The sequence below is a fragment of the Balearica regulorum genome, chromosome 1 (genome assembly GCF_011004875.1).
Source record: "Balearica regulorum gibbericeps isolate bBalReg1 chromosome 1, bBalReg1.pri, whole genome shotgun sequence".
In the NCBI taxonomy this organism is placed as follows: Eukaryota; Metazoa; Chordata; class Aves; order Gruiformes; family Gruidae; genus Balearica; species Balearica regulorum.
The window spans coordinates 37190677-37213690 of NC_046184.1; positions in this window are offsets into that span (position 1 = coordinate 37190677).

Below are 23014 nucleotides of genomic sequence, written 5' to 3' on the forward strand. Positions count from 1 at the left end.
TAGGGAGAACACTCTGTTGTTTCTGGTAATGATCTGTTAGAAGGTGTGTTTGTGTGGGGAAACCAGAAGGTTGCTAATTACATCTCTGTAATGAATGAAATGCACCTTGTAAAGAGTTAAGGGAGCCCAAAGACGAGCAAATTCCTGCTGTTTGCCTTGCCAAGACGGCAGCTGTGGAATATATAACCAGGGAGAAAGTCATCAGAGATCAATTTGAAAAAATGCTAACAAGGTATTAAGAACCTCCTGAAATCTGTAGACATGCTTTAAAAAAGAGATCTGAAAAACTTCTATAGAAGATGTTTAACAGTTTCGGCATAGGAAGTGAGTATCTTTATGTATAAGAGCACCTAAGGTCTTGGAGTTTAGGAACTGAGAAGAACTGGCTTCTATTCTCAGACCTTCCCTGTACTTTGCAATGACCTTAAAAAGCACTATTTAGTAGGTTGATTCTAAATTAGTCAGTGAAAGTCAAAAGGACAGGCCAGGACCTTTGCATGTCTGAAATGCTCCTTAAGTGTTATTTAGAAAGCCTGAGTGAAAATTAAGCAGCACATGGACCTTACATTATGCCCTTGCACAGAATGAATTTGCCCTGAGTCCATGAAATACTTTGTTATTGGCAGGCAGAAATCATCAGAAGGATCATCATATAATTGCAACACATTTATGCTTGTTTATCAGCCAGGGGAGCCCATACATTACATGGTTTAGGTTATAATTTTAACTCCCATCAGCCTCCAGAAATGGCTGTGAGGTGTGTTACTGTGCACATGGCACAATCACAAAATCGTAGAATGGCTTCATTTGGAAGGAACCTTAAAGATCATCCAGTTCCAACCCCCCCTGCCATGGGCAGGGACACCCTCCACTAGACCACATTGCCCAAAGCCCCATCCAACCTGGCCTTGAACACTTCCAGGGAGGGGGCATCCACAACCTCTCTGGGCAACCTGTTCCAGTGCCTCATCACCCTCACAGTCAAGAATTTTTTCCTAATATCTAGTCTAAATCTACCCTCCTTCAGCTTAAAGCCATTACCCCTTGTCCTGTCACTACACTCCCTGGTAAACAGTCCCTCACCATCTTTCCTGTAGGCCCCTTCAGGTACTGGAAGGCTGCTGTAAGGTCTCCCCGGAGCCTTCTCTTCTCCAGGCTGAACAACCCCAACTCTCTCAGCCTGTCTGCATAGGAGAGGTGCTCCAGCCCTCTGATCATCTTCATGGCCTCCTCTGGACTGGCTCCAACAGGTCCATGTCTTTCTTATGTTGGAGGCCGCAGAGCTGGACACAGTACTCTAGGGGGGCTCTCATGAGAGTGGAGTAGAGGAGTAGAATCACCTCCCTCGACCTGCTGGTCACGCTTCTTTTGATGCAGCCCAGGATATGGTTGGCTTTCTGGGCTGCAAGAAATGGTGGAACTGAAGCATTTGGAAAGGCTCTGAGAGATTCCACCCAGCCCCTCGCAGAGTCTCTCTGAAGACAAGTGGTTGCTACAGAAATACCTGCTGCCCTGATAGCTCTAGAGGTCGTGTTGCATCTGGATGTGGCTCTATGCTTGGAGGCGTCAGTAGTCAGGGCCATGAAGAAGTCCTTTAAGTAGGATCTGAGCCCTGCCACTGTGGGGTTTTGACCACCACACAGATTTTATCAAGCCTATCCAGCCAGGGAAAATCAAGGAGTCCAAATAAGCTGTACATATCATCAAATACATATCACGGCTTATTTCAGCAGCTGCGTGAGATGACCCTCTGAAGCAACCATTTCTGTAGAGGAACGTCATTATAGCAGGAAGAGATGAAATCCAGCTCCCCTGGCTTTGGTCATCTGAAAGCTAGATGCTGGGTGTAAAGGAGTTAGAGAGGCATTCTCTAAAATCAAAGCAGAGAGATGTGAGCCCTCCCATGACTGAGTGATTCATCCTGGTCTAAAGAAGGCATCTGAGACAAATCAAATGAGTTGCCCCCTGGAGAGGCCTCTGTCTCTCCACTGATAACAGAGGGAACTCAGAAAAGATAGGAAATTCTAAGTGGCTAAAATTAAGTGATAGAAATCCTACCTTTCATGAACAAAGATTGTGCTTTAGTGGAAATCATTTAAGACATAACATAGACATACAGGAAGAATTGAGTATAAAATATAAATGAGGAGAAATCAAGGATCTTTCCCCAGAGAAACAAATATTAAGAAGTAATGTACTTAAAAGTCTGTTAATGAAAATCTTGAGCATACAGCTCATTAAGTAAATAAAGAGTAAAGCATACAAATAAGGAGTAAAGAGTACACATACATACACTATTCATCTACACAGTTTTTTAGTATGACAGCAAAATATCTTACTTCCAATGAGTTCTGCTTTTTTAATTTGCTCAGTGGCTGGCTGGAAGCTGTCCATCCAGGGCATCATTTGGAAGTGGCCGTGGTGTTCCTGCCATGCAGTACCTCTCCCTGCTCTGGGGGCTCACACCTTGGGGGGAGCATCTCAGCCAGTGCCTGATGTCAACTCTGCCACTGCCTCAGCCCGTACACCATTAGCAGTTTACCTGAATTGTTAATTTGTGATCAGGCTACTTCTAGCCAGGCTTTGCAGAAGAAAGTCTCTTCATACCTATTGTCTCTGACATTATTTGCCACTTACAGTTTCCCTTTACTCAAGTTCCTATTAGCATGACTTATATCAGTCTAGGCTGTTACATCACATAACCTTAATGTAACCATCTCTATGGAGACCTATATAGTTCAATGCAATCTAGAGGCTATCAGCTATCCACATATTAATTAATAAACGTTTACTATATTTATACCACCTATGTATAGCTCTCTCAATTAATTTAAAAACTTTTATGCAAAATTGCAAATAAAGCTACAGGTACTGCATTAGCATTTCATTAAAATTGTTTTTTCTCTCCTGACTGGGCAAACTCATTACAAAAAAGGAGTAAAATTTTGACATGCTCATTCAGAGGAAAATTTTCAGATGGTGCCTAGGTGATTAGATGTTGAATACCTGTTAATTTGAATGGCTGGTTTAATTCCCTTGCTATCACACTACAAAATCACCCTCGACATGATCTTCTGTAATGTGCTGAGCATTATTTTATGGACTGTATTTCTAATTAATTTTGTCTGATGAGACAGACAGCAAAAAGAAAAAAAGTAAGCACCTCTTTCCCATGCATGATTCCTTCTACATTTTCTTCTTGAGGTAATGTCTGGATTGTGATTTCTTTGTTGCTAGTTCAGTACATTAAAAATCAGCTAATGTAGCATTAACTAAACACTAATAGGCCATTAAAGACAAACTTTCATGCTGGAGAAAACAAAAACATTTCAAATGTAAATATAAGTCAATTTTATATGCACAAATTTTTGCTATCTGATGCCATTTGTATTAATAATTAATACATGTGTTTCATTGGTATATTATCAGCCTGAATAGATATCCAAACTTTCTTGGCTCAGTGCTACTTCTTTTCCTTGCAAGTGGTGCAAGAGGCCAAGATAACGTTGGCCGTTGCTTTATCCTCCCCTACTGACTACCTGGCAAGAGGACGGACCCAACTGAGCAACGATGCTGGCAGCACCACGAGTGATCCAGAAGCAAACAACCATCAAAATGTGTCCAGCTGTCCAAAGTCCTTAGAACCTGCATGACTATCAGCTAATGTTTTCTCATATTTAAGGGCACAGAGTAATAGTCCTGTTGCATTTATTGAAAGTGTAGATACATGCGCAGCCATCCTGGAAGTTGAAAACCTTGTTAAGCGCACAAACACACAACCCTTGGCAAGTGCAAAGGTAATGTCCTTTGTGGTTCTGGTTCAAACTAGCATTCTGGCTCCAGAATTCATCATAAAATGACAGAAATGTAGGCTGGAAGAGCCCCGGATGTCACGCAGCCACCCCTCACTTGAGGCAGGACCCCCACACCGAGGTGATCAGGTCAGCTGTGGCTCTGCCGAGGGTCTCCCAGGATGGAGGGTCTCAGCCCCCCCGAGCAGCCAGCCCCACGTTACGCTGCCCACCCTGTGCCCCCTCATCTCTGCTGCCTTCCCAACAGGCTGCCAGCATCTCCTCCACGTCTGACACATGAAGGTTATCCTGGGAGGTTGCCCCTTGCTGGGCATCAAGGTGCAAGTCTGTGTTTTATAAGGAACTTTGCCTTTTTTTGGAGTTTAAGAGCTATTTGCTGGGAATAATTTCCCAACCAGAAAAAACACTGAGTCTCCTCTTAGTGGGGGACTCTTGTTAAGTTACTCACACATGTACGTTATAAATAATGTGCATGGCTGTAGCTTGTGCTTCCTGGCTCTTTGCTAGCCTTTGATCATCTCTTTTGCAGGGAATATACAAGGCAATAAAAGCCTAACTTGTTGTTTATGACCAGTGATAAACCTTTTAGGGAAGAAAAGACTTTATTCTCCTTTCCAGTAAGGCTGAGGACCATTGTAAAGCTCTAACCGTACCAGGAGCTGTGTGTCCTTATGTACCAGACAGTCCACTGAAATAAATGGGAATATTTGCTGTGCCTAAATTTACAAATGCACCGTGCTCTTATCAGATCTGGACTTGTAGCAGATATAGTTCAAGAGAAAGTTAGCCATCTACGCAGCAGACAGGAAAAGAGAATGAGAATAAATGGTGAAGATGATGGCTTTCATCTCCTAAAACAACTCTCCAGATAATATCCTAATGAGGAATTCTGTCTGAGTTGTTGCAACTACATAAGCTATTGCATTTTGCTTTGGTATAGATAATCATGCTAATAATATTTGCCTGTAGCAAAATACCATAGTAAGGCAGGGACATGATTTCCATCTGTCTTTCTCAGCTTGTATTTTAAAAAAAAAGAAAAATCACATCTTTCAGATCGGAGCTGCTCACACAATTGAAGTCCAAGACACATTTTCAGCTTTAGTCTACTGATTTTGATCATTCAGTTGCTTGCCTTCCCTAGACACGGGTGGATCTTTATTACAGAGAGTTATCAAAATATTTTATGTTAGCATTTAAGTGCCAATATGTGCACATGTACCACATAACTGGAAAGAGGCAGAGGGGATTTTTTTTTTTTCTCACATAGAGAGTAAAAAGGACATCAGAACAAATTTCTTGCTTCAGTCAATTTTCAGTGTGAGTCTCAAATATAATTTCAGTCAAAATCAAAGCACAAAACTAACTATCTCATTTCGGGTACTCGCCCACCACCATCCCGCCTGGTCCTACATGGGAGACAGATGCTCAGCGCTCAGAGGCAGCACTGTTTTGAGGTGGGTTTGATGCAGCAGAATCAGGATCCCCACTTTTAGATCATTACGGATCTAAAAGCCTTGTCAAACAGATGCTTCGATTATTGTCCTTTATATTTATTGCCTATATTTAATTGGAATCAACCCTAATGAGCCAATACTTTAATTTTAAAATGATGTTCTGATAAATGTTTTCTCATCTTGGAAATATCAGTGTAGCAGACTTATTGTTTGTGTCTGAAATAGGCCATTTTTACACGTGTCACATTTGGAAAATAAATCTGCTCCTATGCCCCCTCAAGGCCACATTAGATGATGTTAAGTGGTCTCATTTTTCTGCTCCTTAAGATATTTTTAACTGGATGAGTCATTAGGTATTCTGGTCACTCCTCTTACAGATGCAGTTATGATTTTAACAGGGAAAATGTCAATTCTGTGAAATCTCTCTGTGACAACCATTCTTATTACAGGGAGCGTTTAAGTCGCTACAGAAATATAGAAAACAGCCCTGGAAGGTTATTTGAGGGGTCATGTAGTCCACCCCTCTGCCCCAAGGCAGGCTCAGCTCTGCCGGGTCATCCCTGGCAAAGGATGGTCTAACCTGAGATCCCCCATGCCTGTGCCCACAACTAGCAGCCCCCCCCGGCAAACAGCCCCGGTGTGAAGTTATTCAAAACCTGTGTTGTTCAACCTAAATTTTCCGTGTGGCACTTTTAAAGACCATTTCTTCTCATCCTGTGATCCATATTCTGCAGAACAATTTTACAAATGCCGAAGCTGTTATCAAATTTCTCCTCAGCTTTCTCTTGTCTAAGCAGCCCCAGTGCTCCCAGTCTCGCCTCCAAGATCGTGGACTCTCAACCTTTGATCTTGTTGCTTCTGCCCTCACTTCTCTCAAACTGACCCCATCTGTCTTAAAGTAGAGCTGAGATGTTACCAGTGACAAACAAGGCAGAACGTATCTTCCACAGCGCTCCTTTGTTCGTGCATCCTGCTGTGAAGTTATATTGTCACAGCAACAGTACTGACTCAGGTCATACGCACCCAAGTGCTCTTGTGCACTCCAGAGCCTTTACTAAAAAGCAGTTGCTTAATCCACTATTTCCCATGTTGTATCCATACAGTGAATTTTACTACCTAAACTGTTTATTCCAGACCACTTCAATTTTTCAAAATAATTTTGAATTGCAGTCATGTCCTCCGGCTTGTGTCCTGTACAAGAGAGCTACGTTGCCTAGTGTCCAAACCATTACATATTGAATAATACCAGACCCAGGGGAAATCCTAGCACAGATGTACTTGTCCTTTCCTCTAGAAGTATGGTTTTCCAGCCAGTTGTACAACAATTTCACAGTGGTTTCAATAAAACTGTTTCCTTAACTTGCTTATGAGTGTCCCCAGGGAAGCAAAGTCAAAAGCAGTGCTACAGCCAATATAAAGAAACCTACTGCTTCTTCCCTCATTTCCTATCTATATACGATATTAACCTTTTTTTGCCCTTGGCAGTGAACCACTTTTTTCCTTGCCTTCATGTTCTAGCAAATGTTCTTTCAAGATATTTTTTCTGTTCCTTTTTCTTGTTACCTCCTGTGTTAATACTATGCCTTAGACTTTCTGATTTTGTCCTTGTAGGTTTGTGCTAGTCTTACATATATCGTCTTAGTAACTTGACCTACTTTCCACGCCGAATAATTTTCAGGTCACTGAAAAGCTCCTGAGTTAGCAAAAGTATTTTCTTACTATGCTTCCTGTATTTCCTTCGTATGAAATAATTTGTGCTTGTCTTTTTGAGGCTGCCTTTTTAAGATCATCCTTCTAAACTCCCTTTGCCCTCCTGCCTTGCTTCTCTCTGAATTCTCCAAGTCAAGTGATGCTCCCTTTCTTGGAATCCTTTACCTTTATTTTACTGCTTTCCTTTCTTCCATTGCTAGATGTCAGGAATACCATTCTTTATCATCCCGTCACAGGGTTTGCCATCTCCCTTCACACTCTGGACCAACTCCTCTTCGCTCAGCAGAAATAAGATCCAAGGGAGCCTTTCCCTCTCCGAGGACCAGATAACAATCTCCATTGCAGCAGGGCTGCTTCTCCTCCTCTTGTATGCTCAAAGACTTTCAGCAGCTCTGTTGCCTTCAACTGCTGGCGTTCACAGCAGGCATACGCAACCGCCATGCATACCTTGGAAACATTCATCTCCTCCTGCCCAAAATAAATCATAAATGTATTGTGTCCATTAACCTATCAAATCAGTTAAGGAATAATTCTGATTGTGAATGAAATTATTCCAATTTGTTTTTCATGTTTCTTATATTAGCATACAGATCTCCAAAGTAGTCATCCCACTATTTTCTTTCTTGTCCCTTTTCATTCCTGGTGATATCCATAAAGTAGAATTTTCCACTTTACAGGGACAGAAATGTGTTTGGGTTAGTGCTTAGACACTGTTTAATTTAGGGTTAAATGCACTACTTGCTTTGCTGACGACTATATCTTTGAAGAAGAGCCGAAAGACTGATAAAAAGCATGCTTTGCTAAAGAGTATCCTGGAAGGAGAGCTGAAAAACTGATAAAGAGGAAACATCCTGCCCCAGAAGGCGCTGAGAGCTGGGCGATTGCCAGAGAGGCCTGAAGTCAACAAGAATCACAAGTAACCAGGGGATGGGAAAGGTGGCGGGGGGGCAGGTTTACCACCACCTACCCAATTAAAGGACTATGCAAGTTACACCCCTCCACACCCTCGAGGAGCATGCCTGCTAATTTAAAGATGCTTGACCAATAGTAGATGATGTGGTAATTAATAACCAATTAGCATAAATTTAGGCAGGTTTTTCTAATCCTGTAACAATCTAAATATGTGGTAGATTCTGTGTGTGGTGTGCTAGCTTTGTGGAATTACCACCTAGCACCCATCTCTGTGCAGACATGAAATAAATAAAATACCTCTGTTCTGTGTGTATATTGGCACACTGTACACCGGGTAAACGATCCCACTTTTGGGACAACACCGGTGGGGGGGGTCTTTAGAGCCCTGTTTTCAGGATGTGCATTATCCACCTGCTCAGCCTGTGCCTGAAAGCATTCTCACTTCCCTGTGTGAGATGGACTCTCTCTTTCTTCAGGTATTATTTCCCTCCTGGGAAGCTGCAGTCGCTGCCAAGTGCTGGCTCCTGCCCACCCCGTCCTCTCCAGAGGCTGGTTCCTGCCCCAGCCTTTGCGGTCGGCTGGATGGCCGGGGGCAGCCATCCTCACGCCTCCTCCCCGAGCCCCGCAGCGAAGCGCTCACTCAGTTTGCCCAGGGGCTTGTTTAATGGGAGAGGTTTTCTAACAGCTCCAATCCAGGCTCTTGACAGGCACCGTACCTTCTGGAACGCCGGGTTAGATCTGCAAACAGGCATCTCTGTCACCTTCAGCCTCTCTCCTCGACAGGCTGCCAGTTTTGCACATCTTAGACTAACGAAGTATGACTGTCCTCAAACCTTCCTAGTGATGATTCCTCATTCGGTACCAGGCAGAGCCTGGATAACTATGTACATTGTAAGAAGAATCTTATTAAAATACAACAACGCAACAACACTATAACCACACTGTACCCTCCCAGCTTTCATCAACGCAAGAGTGGTTTCTTGCCAAAGGTCATGTCATTTTAATATTTTTATAGCAGGGGACACTTCTATGTCCCTGATTCAGCAGGATATCTAACTGCAAACACAAATCATCCCAACTGAGCTACCAAAGTCAAAAGTGAATGTCTAAATGATGAACTGATGCCCGCTGTTCATCTTGAGTCGAGATAAATGACAATGTGTAGGATCACTTTTATAAAAAAATAATCTGTGCTACTAAATACCCTGAGTCATATGTGAGAACAAAACTTATTACCAAGTCTGAATTTCATTCCAACTTGCAAAGTATTGAACAGTTTTCTCTTTGACTCTGTTTCTGAAAACCTCAGATTATGTGAGAATCCAAAATTTTATTAAAAGCTGAGCAAGTCCTTATAACTGCAGAGAGAAACTTGGAAATGTGCATCCTCGTAGTTCAACAGCAAACCAGCAAATTGAAAGAGCTATCATTTGTCTTTTTTTTATTTTTTTAACCCTCTTATTTGAAAGCAAATTCTGTGACTAATGATTTTGAACTGTTTGGACTTGCCACACGTATGTGTGGCAAATGTTTGCAGGACTGAGACCATTAGTTGAAGTGGTCCATTCTGACATATTTTCTTAACTGCCTGCCTGAGACAAATAGCAAAATAAAATAAGAGCAATGAATAACCTAGCCAAATGTCAGTGTTGTGGAGCCAAATTCATCTTGGTGGCCACTTACTGGACAGCTGGCTGTGAAAACAGAATCCCTCGACGGGGGTTTAGCGTAATGTTATGAGCAGAAGTAATTCAGATGATTAGTCATGGCACTGAATCGGGGCTATCATTAAACTGTATATACTGCAGAAAAGCATTTCTCATCATTATCCATCATCATCCTCATTCTCACTTGGAAAGTATTAAGCTACTGTATCAAGTTATTTAGATTGTTAGTCAAATAAAAAAGAGGCATTTTTATTGCTGCCTTGGCCACTGGTATTTTATCAGCCAGTAGCAGTCTTCTCATAACTTAATCAAACCAAAGGCCATGCTCAGGGGAAATCCACTATATTGAAGTGAAAGTAAATGACCCTGCTATGTTCCTAAATTTCTCCATGTTCTTGAAAACTCCACAGGGAAGGGCTATTACACCCAAGTATTAGTCCAGTATTTCAAAATGAGGATGATCTAACTACAATTTCAAAATGAATTTTAAGTATATTTTTATTTTGTTCTTTGCTTCACTATAATGAAATAACTACTGGAGATGTTAATTTGCTTTTACCTCTGCATGAGGAAAGCTTTTTGGGTGATGTGGAGATGTACAATACTTTAAATTAGGTTTCATTTTCTGAGGAGAGAAGAGGAACCAGTTAATAGGCAGGGGGGCTTCCGTTTTGTTTCAGTGATAACAGACATGAACCTCCAACCAAATGGGCAACCCATGAACTCGATATGGAGCTCTAAGGCCTGGGTGCCTGCAAGGTAAACACTGCCACCACCTATTGATTGCAGAGGAGGACTGTGGATGGACAGGAAGACTCTACTTGTTCACATTTTCATGGGTTGCCTCTTGTTCCCTGTGGAAAAGAGCACAACAAAGAAAGAGGAACTGGCCAGTCTGTTCCACCTCCACCCTGCTTGGCTGGAAGAAGAAGGCCATGTAGCACGAGGAGCAGCCCGGTCCCTCCTAATGAACAGAGAAGAGCAGATCGCAAAGAGCAACCCTGGGAGAAATTGCTTCTTCCATGTGGATGGAGCCGACGGCTCCCTCGGGTGCCCCAGCACGTGGCAGCGCGGCTCAGAGCTGGGCACAGCTATCACGTAAAATCATCAAAATCTCTGCAGCAGGTGCAGCAGTTGTTCACAGGGGATAATAATATTAGAAAGTACACACAATAAAGTTGTAGCTTTTACTGTGACTTAACAGCTCAATACAAGGAGAAGCACCGGCTCGGTGTGACAACTAGCTCTCCCAAGAACAACTGTATTGTAAAAATGGTATTTGGAGTAATAGCCCAGACTTCTCATGGCCTGGGATTCCTCACATGAGCCAAGGGTCCTAATTCTTACCTTTTCACTGGTTTTACACTGGTCTGTCCCTACTGACAGTGGAGTTGTTTCTTATAGCTTTTGACACTAACATCCAGGTTTGGGTACAGCACCTGCTCTGGCAGCCGCTGAATCCCAGCACTACCGGCGCAAGTAAGAAGGTTGCAAAACTGCCTCCTGCTACCGGCTGAATCTTGTTTGGACCGAAACAAACTGGGACCAAAGGACAGGCCCCAACAACTCAGGATATTCACCAAAAATTGAGATTTGCCATATAGCCTGCCTCTTAGTCATCTACCACGCTTTTTTAAATTACTTATATGGGCAAGGCAGATTGCAGGCCTGTTTACGGCACTGAGCTGACAGCCCCTTGTGTCCGTGCTAAGCAGCTGGGATCAGTGTGGGTACCAAAAACTGATGTTAAGATTGCCAAATATATACACGTAGGAGAGAACTGTGCTAGCTTCTTTTTTGCAAAGATACAGAGGCAAAACTCTGGAAGTCAAAACTGTTACCACCTGGCAAACTGAGTACAGGCTGCTACTGAGCACTGAGAAATAGTTACTATCAACTTAGATTTTGATTCATGTTTCGAAAGACTGTTAGCTTACAACATTCAGAAACACTGGATCATTTAATGTGGTGACTAGCAAATTCCTACTGGGTTAGAGATTGGTATTTAACCTTCTAGACAGTTTCACTAAGTACAGAGAAGCAGCTGGAGAGATTTTCTTACACAGGGGAAGATGCTTTTTCCATATATTAATGAAAAAATAGGGTTCTCACTACGGTATTGCTGTTGCCTCAACATGCTACAGTGGACCTCCCGTGCCCAAGGCTACAAGAATTAAGTGGTTTCTTTGGTCCCCTTGAATGTAAAGCTGAAACAGGAACACCTTTCTCCATCCTCATTTACAGTGACGGCAAGGATATCGGAGTGACCACGGCAGAGAACGAACAGCAGTGTGCCACTTGCTGCAGGCACAGCTGATGCAGACGAGCGTGACACAGATGCTGTAATTTAGCACCACCTCGCCTTACCTCCCCCAGCAGCACCTGCAGAGGCATAGAGGTAAAGCCACATCCAGACACAAACAAGCACAAAAGTCTGTGGGGAAAAACACAAATCCCTTCTGGATCCTAAATTTAGTGTTTCTAAATAAAAAGGATTTATACTGCGGTGCCTTTTTTCTTCCCTAAGATGTAGCTCTTAACAGATGGTGATGTACAGTTTGGAATTAAACTGCATCCTGCTGCATTTCTAGATGCATTTTTATAGCGCTATGCTCTGGGCCACATCCTCGCCATTCACACTTACTGGGAGGTAATTTTTAGGTGCCCAAGTAATTATTGCCAAAATGTGATTTCAGCTATAGATGCTTTTTCTACAACACCGTCAGATGTCTGCATTTCCAGACTGCCTGTTGGCAAGAAGTGAGTGACTAGAGCTCAGAAGTGTCACACCAGGTTCAAGTTTGCAATTTACCTATAGAGTATGAAAAAGTGTTTCAAGAGTGGCATGCCTGGCAAACATTTCATTAGCAGAATGGATAAAACACTTGAAAACTAATTGCAGTGAGTAAAATGCCTACAAGAGGCTCACCACTCCTCACAGTGAGCCCATGACACGAGCTAGGAGGCCAAAACTTGCCTTTGACACGAGCAGCTGTGGTCACCAGAAGGACTCAGATGTCACCGAAAGAGGAACCATTTATGGGCATCTTCCATTTTCTCTCTTGTGCCCTGACTGATGCATTAAACTGGAAGAGTTTATATACCTATGCAATTTATCTTGTTGAAATAATACCTCCACCATCTTACTAGCTTAAGTAAGCAGATGAATAAGGTTCTTCCTTTTGACTGTGAAAACCAGAAATAGTGCTTGATTACCCTTTGAATGGCGCCTTGCATTCTGATGACATCCTAAATGAGAGTTCCTGCTCAGGTGTAAGGATGCTTTCACTTTACATCTAGGATAATATGACTTTCCTAGCCACTCAATGGCTCCCAATCAATTGCTGTAGTGTTCTAGGTAGCCAGTTTGTCACAGGCACCTGCTTACAGGCGTCAGAGCTGAGTGGTGCCATGCAGGGAGGAAGCTTCCCCTTGGCCAGGCTGCGGAGGTATGTGCTTTTGGAGGCAGAGCATCCATGCTCCTGCTTATTGTTGCTCTGATCCATGTGACAACCTGTTTGCTCCCTGGGATTAGGGATTTTTTTCATTAGCTTTCAAATAGCTCTTATTGACCATAATGCCCCTAAACGGTTGAAGATTTGCCGGGGCACCAGTTATGGGCTGGCTACAGAGCGCTTGTTGCCCTACGGCAGGGGGAGTCCGAGGGATGAGTCACGGCCATGTCTGCCTAACCTGCAGCTTAAGTAAGGCCAAGTCTGACCCGCTTCAAGTACATACACCAGCTGAGCTTGGGGACACTGTCCATGGGGAGAACAGACGAGTGCTTGGCACCACTGGGCAGACCCCAGTCCGTCCGGTGCCGCTGGAAACAGACACTTCCACAGACACCAGCCGGTCTGAACCCAGCTGTCCTGGAGCACGGACGTGGGGCTTTGGCTCCAGCCTTCAGCTGCAGCACTGGATGCTGCAATAGTCGTGCAATGGGCTTTGATGCACATGGCCTTGCTTTCAAACCTGCCCTGAATTTTGCAGATGAGTTTTGATCCCTGACTTGGCTCATTCCTGAACAGTGCAACTAGGTCCTCACGCTGCCTTGGGCGTGCTGAAAAGCTCAAACTCAGTCTTTAATACTTTACTCTGAATTAGCTGTGTTTTCTATGACAGTCCTCTAAAAGCTGAGGAGAAAGGACTCTTGTATTTCTTCTACCCAAACTAGCAAAAACTGCTTGTGGTAATTGATAGATTTTGCTTAACAGCCAAAGGAGAAATGCTAATGATTCTGTATCTCAAGTTAAGTGGAACAAATCAGGGAGGTTTGGGGCAGCCAGTAATTCTTCTCAGGGAAGAAAAAGCAACCAAAAGTATCCAATTTAGGGAAGAAAAGAGACAGAATACAGAAAAGCAGATTCACTCCCTTTCCTTCATAACAAAGGCCCGGAGTTAGAGAAGGGATTTCTGCCAGATATACTAACAGGATCTGTGCAACGCTGTAACTTGCAGGTTCTTTACACAAAATATTTCCCTCTTGTGTCTCTATTTATAACTAGACTCAGACACATCAAATGGCACTAAAGATATATTCCCTTTGTTTGGGAATTTTTCTTTTTTGCATTGCTTGATAATAGTGATCGATGGATAATGAGGAAGCTTATTGTGGGCCGACAATTAAACAAATAGAGGCTTCATTTTCAAAACAAAAGATGATAAGAGATAAATCAGCTGGATCACTCCAGAAAATAAAATAATAGAGCAAGCGAGTGATAACCCCTGTTACTGCAGCCAGAGGTACATCAGGGAAATCCTAAAGATCAAAAGAAATACCATTCATAAGGGAAATATGTATCTTATCAGGATGGATCAGCAGCTTCAAAACGATCAGTTGGCATTTGAAATTTCAGATTACGAAATGTTGACAATTAAAGCTATATTTTCCCCACCAGGATGTCAAATGCCGCTCCTCGGATGCCTGACTCATTAGATAATTACTTGAACCAGTCAGTTTCAGCAAAATTGTGAGCATGAAATAAGCTTGGCGCTCAGCAGAGACATTAGCTGTTATTGGAGTATGACTTTTGGTTTGATTTCTCAGTAACTCACTGAATGCAATAAGAAATCAGTGGCCTCCTCCTTTGCAGCTTTTATTATGCTCCCAGCTGGCACCAAGTAATAAGTGATTATGAATATGCCTTCTGATCTCTTCAAACTCCCTTTATTGGTTAGAAGCATGCTGGGAGCCTGTCTTTGGGAACCCGAACCGACAGCAAGCAAGCTGAGCAGTGACACGCTACTAGCTCTAACATGCTCTCTTTGCTAATGGCATTTTCAGGTTGTTATCGTTTGGTTGCATGGAATAAAAATAATGGACATACTGAGGGGCTACAAAAAAGAAAACATTTTATATGATAAAAGGAGGAACAGTTGTCCATCTGAACTGTCTTGCCAGCTCTTATTTTGCTAGTGCTGGTTTATTAGTTACCTTCTACAGCAGGCTAAGAGTTTTTCTGCCTCAGCAGCCAGCTTGGACATTGCAGCATCACAGGGGACCTGCACTGTTACAAAGGTGCAGCAACACTCTAGAAAATCTCCAACAAATACTCCAAATCCACCATTCAAAGAGACTGGCTTCAACACTTCGGGCATTTCTATAAAAACAGGTTCCTTAGTTTCTAAATGTTTCTGTTTTCTACAGGTATATTTTAGGGGATGGGTGGTGTGGGCTAACCAGGCTAAGAGTTTAGCTCAGTTATCTCCTGACCTTTGAGGCTCTGAGCCTGCAAATGCTTAATCGCAGACACAACTTCTATTTGGGCAGTTTAGATACCTGCAAACACAATAACTGTTGAGACAAAAGGCTACAAACTGTTTGGTTACAAGTTTCAGGCTATCTGTAGAAATAACTTGCAAAGGTCTCTTCTGTCTCAGCCTTGTCGGCGGCATGTGATGCTCTAGTAAAACTGTGGGGACAAACTGTGCTGTCTAATGGCTCAGTTCACTGACCTCCACCTGGAAGGCGTGCTGGCTGCATCTGCCTGTGCCCTCATTTTCTTCTGGGTGCACTCGGTATATGTGGATGGGCAAAATGTGTCCCCCTCCCCCAAATGAATAACTTCTGAAACATCGGTGCTGCCTGTAACTTTGAGAAAACACAGCACTCTTCCTCTTCCACCCGGCCTGCAGGAATGTACTGAACTGCTCTGAAAACAAGACCTAGCTATGGATGTTTATTCTGCTCCCTCTTCCCTCCCTTCCTGGAAAGCACACTGAAAGAAGGACATTCAAAAATAGGAGTTGAAGGAAATTAAAAATAAAGTTGCACTGAATTAAACAGCTCTGTGTGATATTTGAGAAACTGGACATAGCAAAAGACAATGGTTAGCCACACATAGACACAAGCACACGCAGAGACACGCATATATACATATATAACAATTATTTTAAAATTCAGTAAGACCTTTCCCCAGTGTTAACCCACAATATGTTGAAAACAGCGTGATGTTATCGCTGCTTAGAAGCAGAAGAGCAGGCAGATTGTCTTCGTCTCAGTGCCAGTTGCACCAGCTGTGCAAGTGGGCTTTCTGTAATCCTGCATCAAGATAATGCACTTCTAATCTTACTTTTTAAATGTGGCTCCTGAAAAAGGACACCATCCCCTCTCTGTCACTGCATTTTCTGCAAACAACCACGTTCTTCCTTTTGTGCTTCAAAGAGCAAGCCTTGTATTCAGATTATCTTAATTTTCTAATAAAAATTATCATTATTTTACAGCTGCAGAGTCGAACACACAATTGCTTCACATGTATAATAGACTTACCTAAACACAAAAATATCCCTCCAAACTGAAATTATAATTTCTTCTTCCACATGCTTGAAGCACAGTCCTTCATGACCTGATACTATGATCATTTTACTCCTCCTGTTAAATTGGGATTTTCTCACAAGAATTAAGTCCCAAACTTGGTCTGCGGTTCTTAATCACAGGATTAGTCACACTGATTTCATTAATTTCTTACCTGTGTAATGACAACAAGATCAAGCTACTAATCTGTTTGTTATTCTGAAGGGACAGCGGCAATATCTTGGGTATTCCAAAATCCCTTTTACCTTCATATCTATGCATCCGTGTATCTGAATCTGTGTACCTATGAATGTGTGTGTTGGACATACCCGCGCCCTCGCTGAGCTGCATGCACAGGGAACAGTTGCAGTCAAGATCAACAGCTACTGCTAATAGATTCAGGGGCATTATGAACCCCCTGATCCCCTCGGTTACTCCTATTTAGCTTAATCCCTGTTAACAACAAGAGTCACCCCAACATCTCTGATGGTCTGAGCCTCCAAGCCATACGTAGACAAGAGGACTGAAGAGTAGTAAAGTATTTTCAGTTCCAAAAGCCCTTGAGGCACCTCCTAATCCTTTGTGAGGTGTGCACCCAAACAACCTTGTTTCAGTTTTAAAAATGAAAATGTGAAAAGGGATCTTTTACTAAAATTTACAGAAGTCCAGTCAGGTTTGGAAACAAAAGTTCCTCATTCCACTCTTGTGATGGATCGTATCTAAAATGCTATCTTCCTTTGCCAAAACTTGAAGTTCAGTTAAATTAAGAAAAAGTGTGTGATATGAAAGTACAACATGTAGAACTCCAGAGGTGAACATTTCACCAACCAACCAGACTCAGGATTATGTTTTCTCAACATTTTCCTGTTGTCAAAATAGGCAGACAAGGCAGCTGTTTGTACAGCTCGGGATACTCAGCACAGGATAATGGCACCATTGCTACGTTCACCTGTTTTCCCATGTTGGGGACTTCCCAAAGCAACTTTCAAAATGTAAGGTAATATTGTTTCTGGATACCAGTAGCACGGTGAGAGTCCAGGTACCGGGGCCACCAACAGTGGTGCCAGCAGAAAATGCAATTAAAGGCCTATCATATAAACTTTTGTCTGTAGAGGTGGAAAATTACTCCCAGCCTTTTATAAGGCTGCAAATTCCTTACATACAACCAAGCACAAAAGGATCTCATACAAAACAAGGTACGGATGTTCCCCAGTTGATGTGTACAAGTGATTGAAGCCACTGGTCCCGTGTGCAGTTTTTCCTGGGCAGCAGAGAGCTTTGCCCGGACCAGGGCAGCACAGGGAATGCAGCGAGGGGAGCTCATCACTGCCTTGCCAAGGGTCCGGCGGGAAGAAGCTGCAGTTACTCAGAAACCCCAGTTAATTCCATGAACTGATTTATTTACACAACCTCCAGATGAGTACACATAACATTGCCTTTGGAAATGATCCAGCTCCTCGCTTGGAGCTGAAGGAGAAGCGCAATGCTCCTTTCGGAGGCCATTGCTGCCTGTTAATTTGCTGCCAGGTCTGCAATGAGCTCCAGGGACGGTGGCCTCATCCCGGCGCAGGCCTTGCCCGCACAGTCTGCCATGCCGACCTGACGTTTGGTGGTGCCCGCTCAGTCCTGAGTCTCCCTGCTGACTCAGGTGCTCGTGCCTGAGCGGGCTCTGCAGAGCCGCCCTCGGTGTTTTCTGTGTGGTTTCTATGTCTACCAGAGAGTGAATGGGCCATTCAATAAGTGCTGTTCTTCCCCCTGCACTGGTGAGGAAACATGGAGGAATGCTGGAGGAGACTCCAGTGAACTCTGGCTGGATATACAGCAGTCAGAGGCCCCTTCAGGGAAGCAATAAAATGGAAATTTAGCAATGAAAGGGATGCAGGAGCCTGCATGAGGAGCCAGGGCTGCTTCTGGGTAGCGATGGACACGTGTGCGCACACAGACACGCAGGCACACTGCTCCTCCAGTCCCCGGGTTTTCCTCAGGGGGATTCCTCATCCACCCGGAGCAACCAGAACAAGCATTGCCAGTGAGCCCGCCGGCTGGGCTGGCCTGGCCAAAGGCCAGCAATAACAAACAGAAGTCAGTGGGGTCCTCACTGAGCGGACCTGGGACACTGGTGCTTTTTGCAGGCTCTTTGTTGGGGACATAACTACAGTCACTGTCTTCCCCGGCCTTCAGTAAATTCACAAATGCAGGGGCAGCCGAAAGGATTAAGAGTGCTGGTAAGGGGAGAACTTGTCTGGGTGCTTGTGGGGGGAAAGAAAGTGCTAATGGAGAGAGCGTGGAGAGAAGAGGTGTGGGGGGTCTGAGGCAGATCAAAGCAGAGACGTGTCGACTGAGCAAGGGAGCAGAGGTACAACATTGTGAAGGAGACAGAAGGGCTGTGAAGGTCTCAGGGAAAGGGGATATTGAGGAATGGGAAGGAAGCACAGGGAGCCCCGAGCAAAGCGATCTCTGGCCCTTTCCTGATAAGGTTGTTTTACAGTGCAGTGAGTCCAGGGCCATCTGTAAAGGCTTAACAGAGGAGCACAGGAGGGAAATGCATTCCTCCTCCTTCATGCAGAATTGGTCTAGAGAATGCAGAAAAGGAAAAATAAAATGAAGGAAAAGTTGTATCAGTGGAATAAACAATCTTGATAAAGGCTGGTATTTTGAAAGTTGCTGAAGGATTTTGTAAGTCTTTCATGATACAAAAATTGTGGGAGTGAAAAAGGGAAGAGATTAAATAAATGTAGGGGGGACATGACACAAGGGAGAGTATTTTAAAGTTAGCACATTGTATTACTTAAATATATAAGGGAGGGTCATTCCTAAACAGTGCTGTATTTCCAAGGCAGAAATAGGACAGAGAAGCCACAGTCCTGGAAGAGTAGGAACAGTTGTGAGTCAGCTGTAACACTTACATGTCAGGAGAAAATGCATCATATTTTTTCCATTCCAGTATTAATCTTAGGGAAGGGATAAGAGAGAAGGAAATGTCTTATGCCTTGATGTCTAGAAAAAAAAAAATCAAGGGATTAATGGATTATGAGGACCTGCAATATGTGGGCCAGATTTTAGATAAGAGGCCTTAGTGTGAGGAACCTCATAAATAAGGAGATAAGAGAGGGTAGCATGATGGGTGCCAGGGCTCAGACACTTTACCTTTCTCGGTCAGCAATAGCAGTGGACTGGTCTAGGCCTCCTGGATGGGATTTTCAACATCCTAAAGGCAAAAACCATCAGAAAATTGCTATTGACAGCTGTTCCTTCAGAAAGCAAAAGCACGATCTGCGAGTGACGTAATGGGCAGTGCCGCACGTGTTGGCTCCCCTCTGCCCGTGAGGATTAAGTCCATCGCAGCAGCACCTCCTCACAGACCCCTGGCATAGACTGCCACTTCCATAAAAGCATAGCGAGAATAGTTTATCAGTTGCCTGTCAGGGGACTCAAGAGGGCCACTGGCATGTGGCAGTGGCTGCAAAATCACTGTCACAGCAGAAAAAAAATCACACTGTGTTGGTAGAAGTTATGAAATGAACAGTTTCTTCATCTGTTGGATTAGCTGTGGTCATGGGGACTGCCCTGTCCAGAGGGACACATCTACTTGCTACTCCTCCATGTTTTGCATTGGCAGAAGAGTTTCTGAGGTATTGAAGGAGTACCCAAGCATATTAGAATATCCTCCTCAGTGTTCAGTTGCCTTTCACAAAATCTGGTCCAGAAATATCATTTAGGTGAGCTACAATAGGGCAGGGACCATGAAGAAGGAGAGGTTTATCAGTGTCAGGGAGTTAGGTAGGGAAGGAGTAGAGGAAGGCCATCATAAACAGAGCAAAGGGAGGAAAATGTTTTGAGTTCGTAACAAACAACATGCTGGCAAGGGGAGGATGATTTAAATACCTGGAATATCTGCTTTGGGTTTCTGTTTGGTATAGATCTCAATTTGGTGTAGGTTTCTAGATTATAATTCTTCTCTGGGTTATGCATTGGCTACTTTGGTGAAGAAGCTTTCCAGTGCCAGGAGGGACAATATTCAGGTTTGGGAAGTCAGAAAGTTTCTTGAATGCAGGCAGTTTCTTCAGCAAAGTGGAGTGAGAGAGCACCAACCACAGCTAGGAAACCTTTCTGATAAAAGTTCGTGTTCCGGTGAAATAGGTCCAGACTGCTAAATTTCTCTTTGTGGAAAACAAATCTAAATGTACAGTGGAAGGGTGGAGAATCTTTATTTATGGAGATTTTTAAGAACAGATGAGACAAATGTCCATCAGCATTTATTTAACAGAGCCTGTTTTGCATTGGGCTGGTCTTGCTAGAAGACCACTCAAGGTCCCTTCCTAAATAGAAAGTATCACATTGCGTACTTCAGTTTCCACTTAATGTCAAGATTTACTCTTTTTTTCCCCAACATTTCAAATAGAGTACAAGACCTTTATGATTACAGATTAATTGCTTTTTTTATGATCTGCAGTGGTAGGACTGCAATTAATCTGTGAGAACAGCTAGTGTTTTCCTTGCATCACCCACAAACTCCTTATCTTCACTCATTTCATGCTTAGCAAAACCCCAAGCATTCTAATGGAAAGAGTTTATTATGGGCTTCTCAAATGTATCCAGAGTGCAGATAACTCCTAAGTCATTTTGTCATTATTTCTCTGCAATTCTGCTACTGTCAAAGCCATTTCTTCTGTCCTCTTTCATGATCTGTGTTATGCAGATAAAAATCAGCATCTCCATTTCAGCAGCTGGAAAAAAGGTGCTGGAGGAGCACATGACTGTTATCTTCTATGTATCACCAAGACACCGATCCTACAGAATTTTCCATCGTGCTGTTCGAGAGCCAACATTTTTTAAAAAACAAATGGCAAAGCTCAAGCAGTGTGCATTCTTCACATTTCAGTATGAGTTAGATGATGAACAGCAGCTGAGAAAGCTGTGAAGACTTTAATTACTGACTGAATATACTCATAGTACGTTAAATGTTAATGGCACCCAACAGACCAAGTATATGAAAGAAAGGAAAAACTGGGCAACATGAGAATGTAGCTTCATGATTTCAGCATATAGACCTGTACCTCTGAAAAGAAATGGAAAGAAAGCAAATCAGATCATGCTTAACTCATGCCATCTGCAAGCTCTGGCAGAGGATTTGTGCTAAAGCAAGCCACAAATTCTTAAGATTCAGGACAGGTTATTTAATGTGTGTGAAGCAAGAGACTGATTTTGGTGATCCACTTGAGGACAAAATAAACTCGAAGAGGAGATTTAACTGTAATTACAGACGTGCTAATGCCTGTATCACTCTTATTACTACAGGTCTGTCAGCACTACCGTTTAAACCTCTAAGGTATATAACTGACATGACACAAGTGATGCTCAGCAGTTATATTGCTTTTACAGCTCCAGAGGATATCAGGCCATGCTTTCAACTGGGTCCTACCACTGCAGTATTACACATAAGGGAGAGTGGGAAAGATTAAATGGCTGACCAAAAGTTATGTACTAAACCAGAAGCTGAATAGAATTAATTTTTACTGCCTGCATAATCTTGGTCCACTGAGTCACTCAGCCTCTCCACAGCTATAGAGTTTTAGGAATTATATGCTGGAAATTGCTTCTCAAGACTTTCCCTCCTGGACCAAAGACTCATTATTGCTTGGAGCAAAATGTTTACTGTTGCCTTTTCCACTCTGTAGGCAGTAAGGAATGAACAACCTGATGGCCAGTTGCAGTCCAGATGTAGCACATTCAGGTTAAAATGTGCCCAGAGCTGAGCTGGATGCAACTTGGACATGTCTGTTTGAGAAGGCTGCTGTGATTACAGCCTGTTCTTGGAATGCCTCTTTAGCTATCCCTCTCTCAGTGTATCCAGGCTGTTGCTGTGTCCTCCACTCCTACCTTCAGGTAGTCCTAATACATGGTGCAGGCCAGAGAGTCCAGAAATGGGGAATCCTCTCAGCTCATGACCCTCTTGGAGCACTCTGGAAAAGGGCTGGTCCATCTTTGGGGACCTGCAGCCAAACTGGACACAGGGCTATCCTCTCCACAGCCCCACACAAGTCCAAGCTGGATTTAGACCATGTCGAGGGCTGGCTAGTAGCAAAGACCCTTGGCAGGACTACATACTTCAGGACCACGTAGAAAGCTTGCCAAACTTAGTAACATCCTAAATCTTTCTAAAAGACACCAAGGAATGCTATAGCCATGTAGAATAACTCCAAAACAGGAGGGCACAGAAGACTTGGTTAAAGACTCAGGACTGTAAACACCTCATGAAAGTAGAGCGCAAGTCCCACAATGCACATATCTGGGACTGATAGAAGCTTTCAGAAGCCTCTGGCCATGACTTTGTAACCTCTTTCTCAGATGAGCAGGGCTTACTGAGGCAAATAATTGCTTTTAAATCAATAGGAAGGCTGGTATGAATAGTAGCTTTCAGCTCTTGCAGCTAAGGTCTGCTCACATCACTTTACACTTTATTGTGGGACTGCTTATGCCGCAGCACAGTGAGAGCTGGACACAAGCTATGCCTGGAGAATCATGTCTGCTGCACACCTCCCAGCAAAAAAATTCCTGCAGGGCCGCCAGCCTGCCTTATGGTGGGCTCTGCTAAAAGAAAAGGCTGGGCAGTTTGCAGAGAAATGTCAGAAGCGGCTTGCGTTGTGCCCATACATACAG